This window comes from Nicotiana tomentosiformis, chromosome 10 (genome assembly GCF_000390325.3).
Source record: "Nicotiana tomentosiformis chromosome 10, ASM39032v3, whole genome shotgun sequence".
Taxonomy (NCBI): domain Eukaryota; kingdom Viridiplantae; phylum Streptophyta; class Magnoliopsida; order Solanales; family Solanaceae; genus Nicotiana; species Nicotiana tomentosiformis.
The window spans coordinates 35140759-35154645 of NC_090821.1; positions in this window are offsets into that span (position 1 = coordinate 35140759).

Genomic DNA, 13887 nt, shown 5'->3' on the forward strand with positions numbered 1-13887 from the left:
GCCCTATCATGTCTCAAACGGATAAGTACATAGCCTATACATAATTTCTAGCATGAATAATAGTCCAAGTAGTCATACAATAACAATAAAAACAACAACAACAACAACAACCCAGTGAAATCCCACAAGTGAGGTCTGAGGAGGGTAGTGAGTACACAAACCTTACCTCTACCACGAGAGAGTAGAGTGGCTGTTTCCGAAAGACCCTCGGCTCAAGAAGACGAAAAGAGATAAATACATCAGTACCATCAACAGGAAAAAAAAGAAATAATAACAACGACATAAGAACCAGAAAATAGATGAAAAATAGTAACAATAACAAGTAAATAAGGCCAGATACTATGTAAAATGGAAGAATAGTGTGAACACAACATTAACCACTAGCAATCTAAGACAAAACCCTATCAGGATAGGCTCACACCCGGTACAAAGTAGAAAAATGCTCAACTACCTCCTAACCTACAACCCTAATGTTCGACCTCCACACCTTCTTATCAAGGGCCATGTCCTCGAAAATCTGAAGCCACGCCATGTCCTGCCTGAGCACCTCTCCCCAATACTTCTTAGGCCTCCCTCTACCTTTTCTTGTACCCACCAAAGCCAACCGCTCACACCTCCTTACCGGGACATCTGGGCTTCTCCTCCGCACGTGCCCGAATCACCTGAGCTTCGCTTCCCGCATCTTGTCATCCATAAGAGCCACACCCACCTTATCTCGAATAACGTCATTCCTAATATTATCCATCCTAGTGTGCCTGGACATCCACCTCAACATCCTCATTTCTGCTATTTTCATCTTCTGGATATGCGATTTCTTAACTGGCCAACGCGCTGCCCTATACAACATGGTTGGTCTAACTACTGCTCTATAAAACTTACCTTTGAGCAAGAGTGGCACTTTTTTGTCACACAAGACTCCAGATGCTAACCTTCATTTCATCCACCCCACCCCTATACGGTGTGCGACATCCTCGTTGATCTCCCCATCCCCCTGGATAACCAACCCTAGGTACTTAAGACTACCTCTCTTGGGGATGACCTATGATTCAAGCCTTACGTCCATGTCCGCTTCCCTCGACTCGACGCTGAACTTGCATTCAAGGTATTTCGTATTAGTCCTGCTTAACTTGAAACCCTTAGACTCAAGGATCTGTCTCCAAACCTCCAGCCTTTCGTTAACGCCGCCTCGCGTCTCATCAATTAGAACTATGTTGTCAGCGAATAACATACACCATGGCACATCCCCTTGAATATGGTGTGTCAGTGTGTCCATCACCAAGGCAAATAAGAATGAGCTGAGCGCAGATCCTTGGTGCAGCCCCATAACAACCGAGAAAAGCTTAGAGTCGACTCCCACTGTTCTAACCCGAGTCTTAGCTCCATCATAAATGTTCTTAATCACCCTAAAGTAAATGACCATCACACCTTTTGCCTCCAAGAATCTCCAAAGAACCTCCCTAGGCACCTTGTCATACGCTTTCTCCAAGTCAATAAACACCATGTGCAGATCCTTCTTCCTATCCCTGTACTGTTCCACCAACCTCCTAATAAGGTGGATAGCTTCCTTAGTCGAACGACCCGGCATGAACCCAAACTGGTTATCAGATATAGACACCGTCCTCCTCACCCTTACTTCCACCACCCTCTCCCAAACTTTCATGGTATGACTTAGTAACTTGATACCCCTATAGTTATTACAACTCTGGATATCACCTTTGTTCTTGTACAACTTTACCATCGTACTACACCTCCACTCGTCGGGCATTCTCTTCGTCCTGAAAAAATTACATTAAACAGCCCAATCAACCACTCCAAGCTTGCTATATCCACACTCTCCAAATTTCTACCAGAATTTCGTCTGGCCCGGTTGCTCTGCCCCTACTCATCTTTCGCATATCCCCCATGACCTCCTCAGCCTTAATGCATCTACAATACCCAAAATCTCGGTGACTCTCGGAATGACCCAATTCACCTAGAACAATATCCTTGTCCCCCTCTTCATTCAGAAGTTTATGAAAGTAGGTCTACCATCTCCGCTTAACCTATGCCTCTCCCATCAATACCCTACCGTCCTCGTCTCTAATGCACCTCACTTGGTCCAGATCCCGAGCCTTCCTCTCTCTCACCTTGGCCAGCCAGAACAACTTCTTATCCCCGCCTTTGTCACCCAGTTCCTCGTACATACGACCAAACACTGCAGTCTTAGCCTCTGTGACCGCCAACTTCGCCTCCTTCCTAGCTACCTTATACCTCTCTCTGTTCACTCTACTCTCCTCCTCGCCTGAGCTCCCTACTAACTTCAGGTATGCCGCCTTCTTCGCTTCCACTTTACTTTGGACCGCTTCATTCCACCAACAGTCATCTTTATGCCTGCCAGAGTAACCCTTCGAGACCCCTAATACTTCTCTTGTCGCCTCCCTTATACAGTTCGCCATCATCGTCCACATTGCGATCCCATCCCCACTACTCTTACAGGCAATCCAAGTAGTCATACAAGTAAAGAAAATACGATAACACGAATGTATATTAGCAAAACAAGGCATGTAATAGCCTAAAGTCTACTCGAATCATGAATAACCATAATTTAAGCAAATACGCTCGTCACCACGTACGTGCATCACCCCAACACATAATCAACATCGAAATCTACATGGAAATGCCCCCAAGCCAAGCCTAGGCAAGATACTTACCTCAAAGCGCGAGAATCAATACTCCAAAAATTCCTTTCATCTCGAATCGGCCTCCAAACGGGTCAAATCTAGCAAAAAATAATTCAATAACATTAAACAATGCTATAGGAATCGATTCCAAGTAATAAAACTTCAATATTTATCAAATAGCAAAAAGTCAACCCAAAAAGTCAATCGGGGCCTACCTCCCGAAACTCGATAAAAGTCACAAATCTCGATTAATCACTCGAATACGAGTCCAAATATACAAGTTTCATCCAAATCTGTCTCCAAATCGAGGTCCAAATCTTTTAGTTTTCACTCTCCAAAATCATAGTCAAAATCACCAAATTTCTCCTTCAAACCCCCATAATCTATATGTAATAATTCATGGGTAATCAAGATATAATGTTAAAATAAAACAGAAAGCACTTACCTTCTTGCCTTGTGTGAAAATCCATTTCAAAAATTGCCCCTCTCCAAGTCTAGGGTTCAAAATATAAAATAATGGGTCTAAGTCCCAAAATACAAGTCTTTAAAAATCTGCTCAGTGTACCCTTCGCGAATGCGACCCAAGCCTCGTGTTCGCGAAGCACAATCTTCCCCTGGACCAAAAATGCTCTTCGGGAATGCGGTCTGCCACCCGCGAACACAATGCTCAAGATCCTCAGGCCTACGCGAACGGGGTCAACCCAATGCACACGTGAAGGCTTACCCCCAGCCGGCTCCCAGCCAGGCTCTCCGTTACGCGAACGCGAGCCTTTCTCCTACAAACGCGAAGACCAACGACCCTAACTCTTTGCAAATGAGATGGCCTGTTCACAAATGCGAAGGACAAAAACTCAGCTGCCTAAAAAGACTATTCACGATCACGAGACCTACTCTACGGTCGTGAACCACACCAGCCACCGTTAAATCTTCATCAGCTCAACCAAGCTCAAAATGATCCGACATCCATCTGAAACACGCTCGAGCCCCTACGAACCCCGTCCAACCATTCCAACCAGTGCCAAATATAATATGGACCTATTCGAGATCTGAAATCACACATAGTAACATCAGAACTAGAAATCTCTCCTCGATAAAAGCTTAATGAACTAATCAACTTTCAACTTTCAAAACTAACGCCGAACTACGTCTAACCAACTCGAAATAACCCCAAATGTTGCACAAAATTTCCAAATGACATAACAAACCTATACAAAATTCTAGAACAACAATTCAAACCCGATAGCATCAATGTCAGCTCCCCGTCAAACCTATAAACCTTCCAAACCTTCAAATTTCCAACTTTCGCAAAATAGAGCCAGATCAAGCTAGAAACCTCCAAATCCAAATCCGAATATACTCTTATGTTCAAAATCACCATACAAACCTATTGGAACTATAAAAACACCATTCCGAGGTTGTTTACCCAAAAGTCAAACTTCGGTCAACTCCTTATAACTTAAGCTTCTATCATCGAAACTAAGTGTTCCAATTCACTCCAAAACTTCCCCGAAACAAAACCAACCATCCCCACAAGTTTCAAAACAACAAAGAATCACACGAGATGCATAAAATATGAGAACGAGGCTCAAATACACAAAATGACCGGCCAAGTTGTTACATTCTTCCCCTCTTGAACAAACGTTCGTCCTCAAACAAGTTTAGAATTATACTTGGTATATCAAAAAGATAAAGATATCTGCTCCGCATATCATGGTCGATCCCTTAAGTTGCCTCCTCGACCGGTTGACCCCTCCACTGAACCTTCACTGATGCAATATTCTTCGACCTCAACTTCTGAACCTGACTATCTAAAATAGCTACCGGCTCCTCCTCACAAGCCAGATCCTCATCTAACTGCATTGAACTAAAATACAACACGTGGGACAGATCCTCATAGTACTTCCGAAGCATGAAAACATAAAACACCGGATGAACTCCCAATAAGCTGGGTGGCAAAGCAAGTTTGTAGGCCACCTCACCAACTCTCTCCAAATCCTCTAAAACACCAATATACCGAGGGCCAACTTGCCCCTCTTCCCAAATCTCATCACACCCTTTATGGGTGAAACTCTAAATAGAACCTTCTCACCCCCCATGAAAGCCACATCCCGAAACTTTCTATCAGCATAACTCTTCTACCTGGACTGCACTGTACGAAGCCGCTCCTGAATTAATTTCACCTTTTCCAAAGCATCACAAACCAAATTTGTGCCCAACAATCTAGCCTCACCCGGCTCAAACCAACCAACAGGAGAACGACATCACCTCCCATATAAGGCCTCATATAGAGCCATCTGGATGCTCGACTAATATCTGTTGTTGTATGCAAAACTCCGCTATTGGAAGAAACTAATCCCACTAACCTCTGAAATCTATGACACATGCTCTCAACTTATCCTCCAAAATTTGAATGGTCCGCTCGGATCGCCCATTCGACTGAGGGTGAAATGTGGTGCTCAACTCAACCTGCATGCCCAAATCACGCTGAACCGCTCTCCAAAAATGTAAAGTAAATTGAGTGCCTCGATCTGAGATAATAGACACATGCACACCATTCACACTGACAATCTTCCTGATGTAGATCTTAGCAAACCGCTCCGAAGTATTGGAAGTCATAACTGGAATAAAATGTGCAGACTTGGTCAGTCTGTGCACAATGACCCAAACAACATCAAATCTCTTCAATGTCCATGGCGAACCTACCACAAAGTACATAGTCATGTGCTCCCACTTTCACTCCGGTATCTCAATCTTCTGAAGCAACCCATTAGGGAGCTGATGCTCATACTTGACCTGCTGATAATTCAAATACTAAAAAAAATATCCAACAATGTCTTTCTTCATCCTCCTCCACCAATAATGCTGCTTCAAATCACGGTACATCTTTGCAACACCCAAATAAATAGAATACTGCAAACTATGAGCCTCCTCAAGAATCAACTCTCTCAACCCATCCACATTAGGAACACAAATCCGGCCCCGAAGCCGCAATACACCATTATCACCAATAGACACTTTCTTAGAACCACCTTGCTGCACCGCCTCCTTGAAGAAAATGAAGTGGGTATCATCATACTGACGATTCTTGATGCGCTCAAACAAAGGTGATTGGGATACAACACAAGCAAGAACTCCGCTAGGCTTTAATATATCTAATCTCATGAACCTATTGGTTAAAGCCTGAACATCCATAGACAAAGGCCTCTCACCAGCTGGAATAAATGCTAAACTTCCCATACTCTCCGCCTTTCTACTCAAGGCATTTGCTACCATATTGGCCTTCACCAGATGATAAAGAATGACGATATCATAGTCCTTCAATAGCTCCAACAACCTCCACCGGCTCAAGTTCAAATCCTTTTGCTAGAATAGATGTTAAAGACTTCGATGATCCGTATACCCCTCACAAGACACGCTATATAAGTAATTCCCCAAATATTGAGCGTGTGTACAATAGCTGCTAACTCCAAATCATGCACTGGATAGTTCTTCTCATGGGGCTTCAACTGGCGTGATGCGTAGGCAATCAACCTACCGTACTGCATCAACACACACCCAATGCCAATCCGTGATGCATCATAATAGACCGTATATGATCCCGATCCTGAATGCAAAACCAGCACTAGAGCCGTAGTCAAAGTTGTCTTGAGCTTTTGAAAGATCTCCTCACACTCATCCGACCACCTGAATGGAGCGACTTTCCAAGTCAACTTAGTCAATGGGGTGACAATATATGAAAATCCCTTTATAAAGCGATGGTAGTAACCTCCCAAACCCAAGAAGCTCCTGATCTTTGTAGCGGTAGAAGGTCTGGGCTAACTCTGAACTGCCTCAATCTTCTTCGGGTCCACCTTGATCCCATCACTAGATACCACATGACCCAAGAATGCCACCGAGTCTAACCAAAACTCACACTTGGAAAACTTAGCATATAACTTCTTCTCCCTCAAAGTATGAAGCACAGTCCTCAAATGCTGCTCATGCTCCTCCCTACTACAGGAATACACCAATATATCATCAATGAACATAATGACAAATGAATCCAAGTAAGGCTGGAACATACTGTTCATCAAGTGCATGAAAGCTGCTGGGGCTTTATTCAACCCAAACGACATCACCATAAACTCATAATGCCCATAACAAGTCTGAAAAGCAGTCTTAGGGTTGTCCAAATCACTAATCTTCAACTGGTGATACCCCGATCTCAAGTCAATCTTCGAGAACATCCTAAAACCCTGAAGTTGATCAAATAGGTCATTAATACACAACAATGGATACATGTTCTTAATGGTCGCCTTGTTTAACTACCGATAGTCAATACACATTCTCATAGATCCATCCTTCTTCTTAGCAAACAACACCGGCGCACCCCAAGGTGAAACACTAGGCCTGATGAACCCCTTATCTAACAACTCTTGCAGCTGTTCCTTCAATTCCTTCAACTCCGCTAGAGCCATACGATAAGGAGGAACCTCACTACTGGAACTGACTTAACAGTAAGAGTATCAGCACTAACATCTCTGACAAAGGCTAAATATGCCAAATATCCCTTCTTAACCTTCCATTGAGACTTCAAAAATGATATCACTCTACTAGGAGTGAAACAAAGAGAATCCTTTCACTCTAACCTAGGAAACCCCAACATCGCCAATGTCACGGTCTTAGCGGGACAATCCAGAATATCATGGTATGGGGATAACCAATCCATAACTAATATCACATCAAAATCCATCATATCTAATAATAGAAAATCCACCCTCATTTCGAAACCATAAATAATGATCGCACATGATCGATTAACTCGATCCAATACAATAGAATCATCAACAGGTGTAGACACATGCACAAGAGCATCAAGAGAACCACGAGGCATATCCAGACAAGAAACAAAGTATGATGACATATATGAAAAAGTGGAAGCAGGATCAAAGAATACTGAAGCATCCTTGTAGCACACAGAAACAATACCTGTAACTACTACATCAGAAGCAACGACCTTAGTCCTCCCTGGGAAAGCATAACGTCTAGTCTGACCTCCACTAGACTGAGCTCCCCCTCCAGGATGACCACATCATGGATGACTTCCACCCCGAGCTAGCTGAGCAGGTGGTGTAGCAACCGATGCGGGAACCATAGTCTGACCTCCCTACTGCACTAGACCTCTATGAAAACGGGATCAATACTTCTTGACATGTCCCAACTCTCCAAACTCATAGAAACCTCTGACTAGGAATGATTACGGGATCTAAGTCAGATCCCATGAACTAGAATAGCCACTAGAAGAACCAAGTACCAATGAACCCTGAACAGATAGAGTGTGATGAGAACTCTATGCTGGAAGTGCACTGAATGAAGACTACACGAGAGATCCTCGACTGGGTGGTAGTGAATGATAAGCTGGCCTCCTAGACTGGCCTCCCCCAAACTGACCGCGACCTCCTGATGAGGCACCATTGAAACTCCTTGAATGTCGGAACCTCTTGTCCCTACCTTACATCATCTCTCTAGTCTCAATGCGAATGTGCTCAATACAACGCTATCTCTATAACCTGGTAAAATAGAGTCCCGGTCTCCACCTCTCTAGCCATAGCAATATGAATACCATGGTGAAGACCATCAATGAATCTCCTCACTCTCTCCTCCTCAGTGGTTATCAAAATAATATCATGATAAGATAACTCCGTAAACCTAATCTCATATTCAGTAACTGACATCGGACCCTACTGAAGGCACTCAAACTGCCTCCTCAGCTCCTCTCTCCTAGTGTAATTATAAAATATTCCAAAAAGACCTTGGAGAACTCAGACCAGGTAAGAGGAGGTGATCCTGCTGGTTGACCCATCTCATAAACCTGCCACCACCTCTTGGCCGGAACATGCATGTGGAAAGCGGTGAAATCAACTCCATTGGACTCTACTAGTCCCAAATTGCGCAAAATCTCATGGGACGATCCAAGAATCCCTGGGCATCCTCTGAAGTGTACCACTGAAGTGAAGAGGATGTAACTTGGTGAACATATCCAGTCTTTTCATCTCATCGGCTGACATTGCGGGCCTATCCTCACGCTGCGCAATAATAGTAGGCTAAACTCCCCCAACCGGTAACATTGCAGGAGTCTGAAAACCATGGGCTACCTACTTTAGGGTATGGGTAGCTGAAGTCTGCCTTCTGCCCCCTGCCTGGGAAGTAGCTGGTATAGTAGGAAATGCCCTAGCCTGAGCCAAACTCAGAAACAAGCCAACCATACAAATTAAAGCATTCTGAACAGTTGGTGATACAAATAGGCCTTGGGGAACCTGAGTTGTTACCTCTGGCTCATCATCATAGTCATGAACCTGATCCTCATCAGGAGTAATGGTGGTTCCACAATAGCCGCTCAAGCAGAGGTTCTAGCTGCAACACGCACTCCTCCCGTACCTCTGCCTCGACCCTGTACTCTTGCGGCCCTAGCCTGGGGTACCAGAGCTTGATAAACTACACCCAATGATCGTATCATCACCACCCGTGAGAGAATAGAAGAGTAAATTTTCTAACTCAAGGATAATCAAATTCGCACGATAAAGAATAGAAGAAGTGAAGTTTTCCTAACAGCCCTGTAGCATCTCGAAGATAAGTATAGACTTCTCCGTACCGATCCGTAAAACTCTACTAGACCTGCTCATGACTCGTGAGACCTAAGAAACCTAGTACTCTGATACCAACTTGTCACGACCCCAAATCCTACCAAAGCCATGAAGGCACCTAACACTGCTTGCTAGGCAAGCCAACATCAAATATATAGAAATAAATGCTAACAATAATAAGATATATCTTCGAAAGCGGAATAAGATAGATAATTGAAGCAATATAGCGATACAATTGCAATACCATCCTAGAACCTGGTGTCAACGAATACATGAGCTATATGGAATAATAAGTACATATGTTCGAATAACGATACAATGCTGTCTGAAGTACATAAATAGTAATGACAAAAGTAAGGAAAAGAATCCAAGGCCTACGGGCAGAAACAACAGAGCTACCTTGAAATCTCCAAACGGTACCGGTGCAACTCTTTATCTATCAACTATATCAGCTACACCTAGATCTGCACATAAAGTGCAGAGTGTAGCATGAGTATAACCGACCCCATGTACTCAGTAAGTAGCAAGCCTAACCTTGGATTGAAGATAGTGACAAGATTGGCAAAGTCCGCTACTACTTTCAACAGTCAACAATGACAGAAACAACATAGTAATATAATAAAGGAAAGCAGATCAAGAATAACAAGTTCAACTTATTCACATTAACAAGAAATAGCCATTCTTTCCAATCAAATCAGTTAGGTCATCAATTTCAAGATATATAATTTCAATTAGTATGAGGACTGAGGAAGATACATCTCTATGCCTGCATGACAAGTAACAATGCCAAAATCAATGAATACATGGTTCCATCAAATAGGCACACTCTCAACACATAACAACTGTTGAGAGTGCTTGCACTAACAAGTCCAAAGACCATGGGTTATCACCTGACTCCGGACGTGTAGATCGTTGTCCAAGCGATGATATCAAAAGTCAACGATCATCATAACTCAGCCCAAAATGGCCTGGTGCACGCGTCACCTTAATATCAATACCACTCAGCCCAATAGGGAGCCTGGCACACGCGTCATTCAATATCAATATTATCATGGCCCTATGGCCCTAGTTTAATCATTAATCCACTCATATCATAATATGCCAATATCTCACATTACTAGAAATTAATATGCCGCACAATTTGTACCAACTTGCCACAAATCCACTCAATCCCATAGTACTCAGTAAGGAAACCAACAACATGTGAGAAAACAGGTAAGACATATAGAAATGGTGAAATAACATGTAAATATAATATCATGACTAAAAAGTATGACTACAATCAAGGCAAATAGCTCAACATAGCAAAATAGCCCTATCATATCTCAAACGGATAAACACATAGCCTAGACATGATTTCTAGCATGAATAATAGTCCAAGTAGTCATACAAGTAAAGAAAACATGGTAACACGAAGGCATGTTAGCAAAACAAGGCATGTAATAGCCTAATAACCACAGTATATGCAAATACGCTCCTCGCCATGTACGTGCATCACCCCAACACATAATAAGCATCAAAATCTACGGGAACGGGTAAGAGACAATACTCCAAAAACCCATACTTATCTCAAAGCGCAAGAGACAATACTCCAAAAACCCTTGCCTCTCGAATCGGCCTCCAAACGGGTCAAATCTAGTAAAAAATAACTCAATAATGTCAAACAATGCTATAAGAATCGATTCTACGTAATAAAGCTCCAATCTTTATCAAATAGCAATAAGTCAACCCAAAAAGTCAACTCGGGCTTGTCTCTCGGAACCCGATAAAAGTCATAAATCCCGACTACCCATTCAAATACGAGTCCAAATAATTAGTTTTATCCAAATCTGACTCTGAATCGGAGTCAAAATCTCCATTTTCACTCTCCAAAACCACACATCCCCAAATTTTCCCTTCAAACCCCATAATATATGTGTAATAATCCATGAGTAATCAAGATATAATATTAAAATCATGTAGAAATCACTTACCCTCTTGCCTTGTGTGAAAATACCCTTTAAAAATCGCCCTCTCCAAGTCTAAAGCTCAAAATATAAAATAATGGGTCTATGTCCCGAGATACAAATCTTTAAAAATCTGCCCAGTGATACCATTCACGAATGCGACACAAGCCTCATGTTCGTGAAGCGCAATCTCCCCTGCCCCAAAAATGCTCTTCGCGAACACGGTCAGTCACCATCAAACATGATGCTCAAGATCCTCAGGCCTACGCGAACGCGGTCAACCCATCGCGAATGTGAAAGCTTTTCCCCAGCCGACTCCCATCCATGCTTTCCACTACGCGAACGCGAGCCCTTTGCATGCAAACGTGAAGGAAAAAAACTCAGCTACCCAAAATGACTCTTCGCGATCGCGAGACTTGCTCCGCGATCGCGAAGCACACTAGATACCTGCAAATCTTCAGCAGCTCAACCAAGCTCAAAACGATCTGACATCCATCCGAAACACTCCTGAGCCCCTCGAGACCCTGTCCAATCACACCAACCAGTCCCAAAGCATAACGCGGACCTATTCGAGGTATCAAATTATACATAGTAACATCAAAACTACAAATTGCACCTCGATTCAAGCTTAATGAACTAATCAACTGCCAACTTTAACAACTCATGCCGGACCACGTCTATCCAACTCAGAATAACTCTAAATTTTGCACACAAGTTCCAAATAACATAATGAACCTGTACCAGCTTCCATAATAATAATCCGAACCTGATAGCATCAAAGTCAACTCCCGGTCAAAGCTATGAACCTTCCAAACCTTTAAATTTCTAACTTTCACAAAATAGAGCCAATTCAAACTAGGAACCTCCAAATCCAAATCCGGACAGACGCTTAAGTCCAAAATTACCATAAGAACCTATTGGAATCATCAAAATACCATTCCGATGTCATTTATAAAGTCTAACCTTGATCAACTTCTTATAACTTAAGCTTTCACCCTTGGAACTAAGTGCTCCAATTCACTCCAAAATGTCCCTAAAATCTAACCAACCATCCCTGCAAGTCACAAAATAACAAACAAGTATAAGAGAAACATCAAATAGATGAACATAGCTCAAATACACAAAATGACCGGTCGGGTTGTTACACACATATACGCTCGTCACTTAACATATACCTCACCCCTAAACATGTAGCATGTAGCACATATGTCCATTTTAAAAAAAACATTTCCTCAATCGAGGTTAAGCAAGATACTTACCTCACCAAGGGCTGGCTGGCTCTATTCTTCCAAATTTGCCTTTTCTAACTCTAAATCCGTTAAACGAGCATAATCTAGCCCAAAGAATTCTCAAGGAAGTCATATAAGCTATAAAAATTAATTCCAAATGATAGAATTTTGATCGTTAACAAAATTTCAAAAGTTAACAAAAAATCAACTCGGGTACACATGGTCAAATCTCAAAATAAAAGCTGCATCCTGTTGAGCCAAAGCCTCACCATTGAGTGTGGATTAGGCGTGGATCAAGGATACCTCCTTATTTTATAGCTTGCGAATTTGTCGGTCTAGTATGACAACTGGAATTTCCTTATACGATAAGTCCTCTGTTATCTGTACATCATCAGTGGGCACCACTTGTGTAGGATCCCCAATGCACTTCCACAGCATAGAAATGTGAAAAATCGGATGGACAGATTCTAATTCGGAGGGAAAATCTAACTCATAAGCTACTCAGCCCACTCTTTGAATAATACTATAAAGCCCAATATACCTTGGGCTAAGCTTGCCTTTCTTGTCAAACCTCATCACGCTCTTCATAGGAGACACCTTTAAGAATACCCAGTCATCAACCCCAAACTCTAAGTCTCATTGCCGCACGTCAGAATATTACTTCTAACGACTCTGAGCTGTCAACAGTCGCTCCTGGATAAGCTTTACCTTCTCTACGGCCTGCTGAACCAAGTGTGGCCCATGTAACTCAGATTCTCCAACATCAAACCACCCTATAGGATATAAGTACATACGCCAATACAAAGCCTCGTACAAAGCCATTTGGATTCTGGAGTGGTAACTATTATTATATGCAAACTCAATAAGTAATAGATGTTCATCCCAACTTCTTTTAAAATCCAACACACATGCTCGTAACATATCCTCGAGTGTCTGAATTGTGCGCTCGGCTTGTCCACCAATCCTTGGATGAAAAGCTATGTGAGATTCACCTGAGTCCCTAGACCTCTCTGAAATGACCTCCAGAAATACGCTATAAACTGGGCCCCTTGGTTAGATATAATAGATACTAGTACTCTGAGTAGCCGCACTATCTCCTTAATATAAAACTTTGCATAATCTTTGGCTGTATACGTAGATCTGACCGATAGGAAATGGGCTGATTTCATGAGCCTATAGACTATCACCCATATAGAATCAAACATAAGATGAGAATGCGGCAAAACCATGACGATGTCCATGTTTATCGTCTCCCATTTCCACGTCGGGATCTCTATAGTTAGCATTAGCCCTCCGGGCTTCTGGTGCTCTACCTTTACCTGCTGGAAATTAGGACACTGGGCGACAAACTCACCAATTTTATTCTTCATATCGTTCCACCAGTACACATCCTTAATGTCATGATACATCTTCGTCGACCCAGGATGAA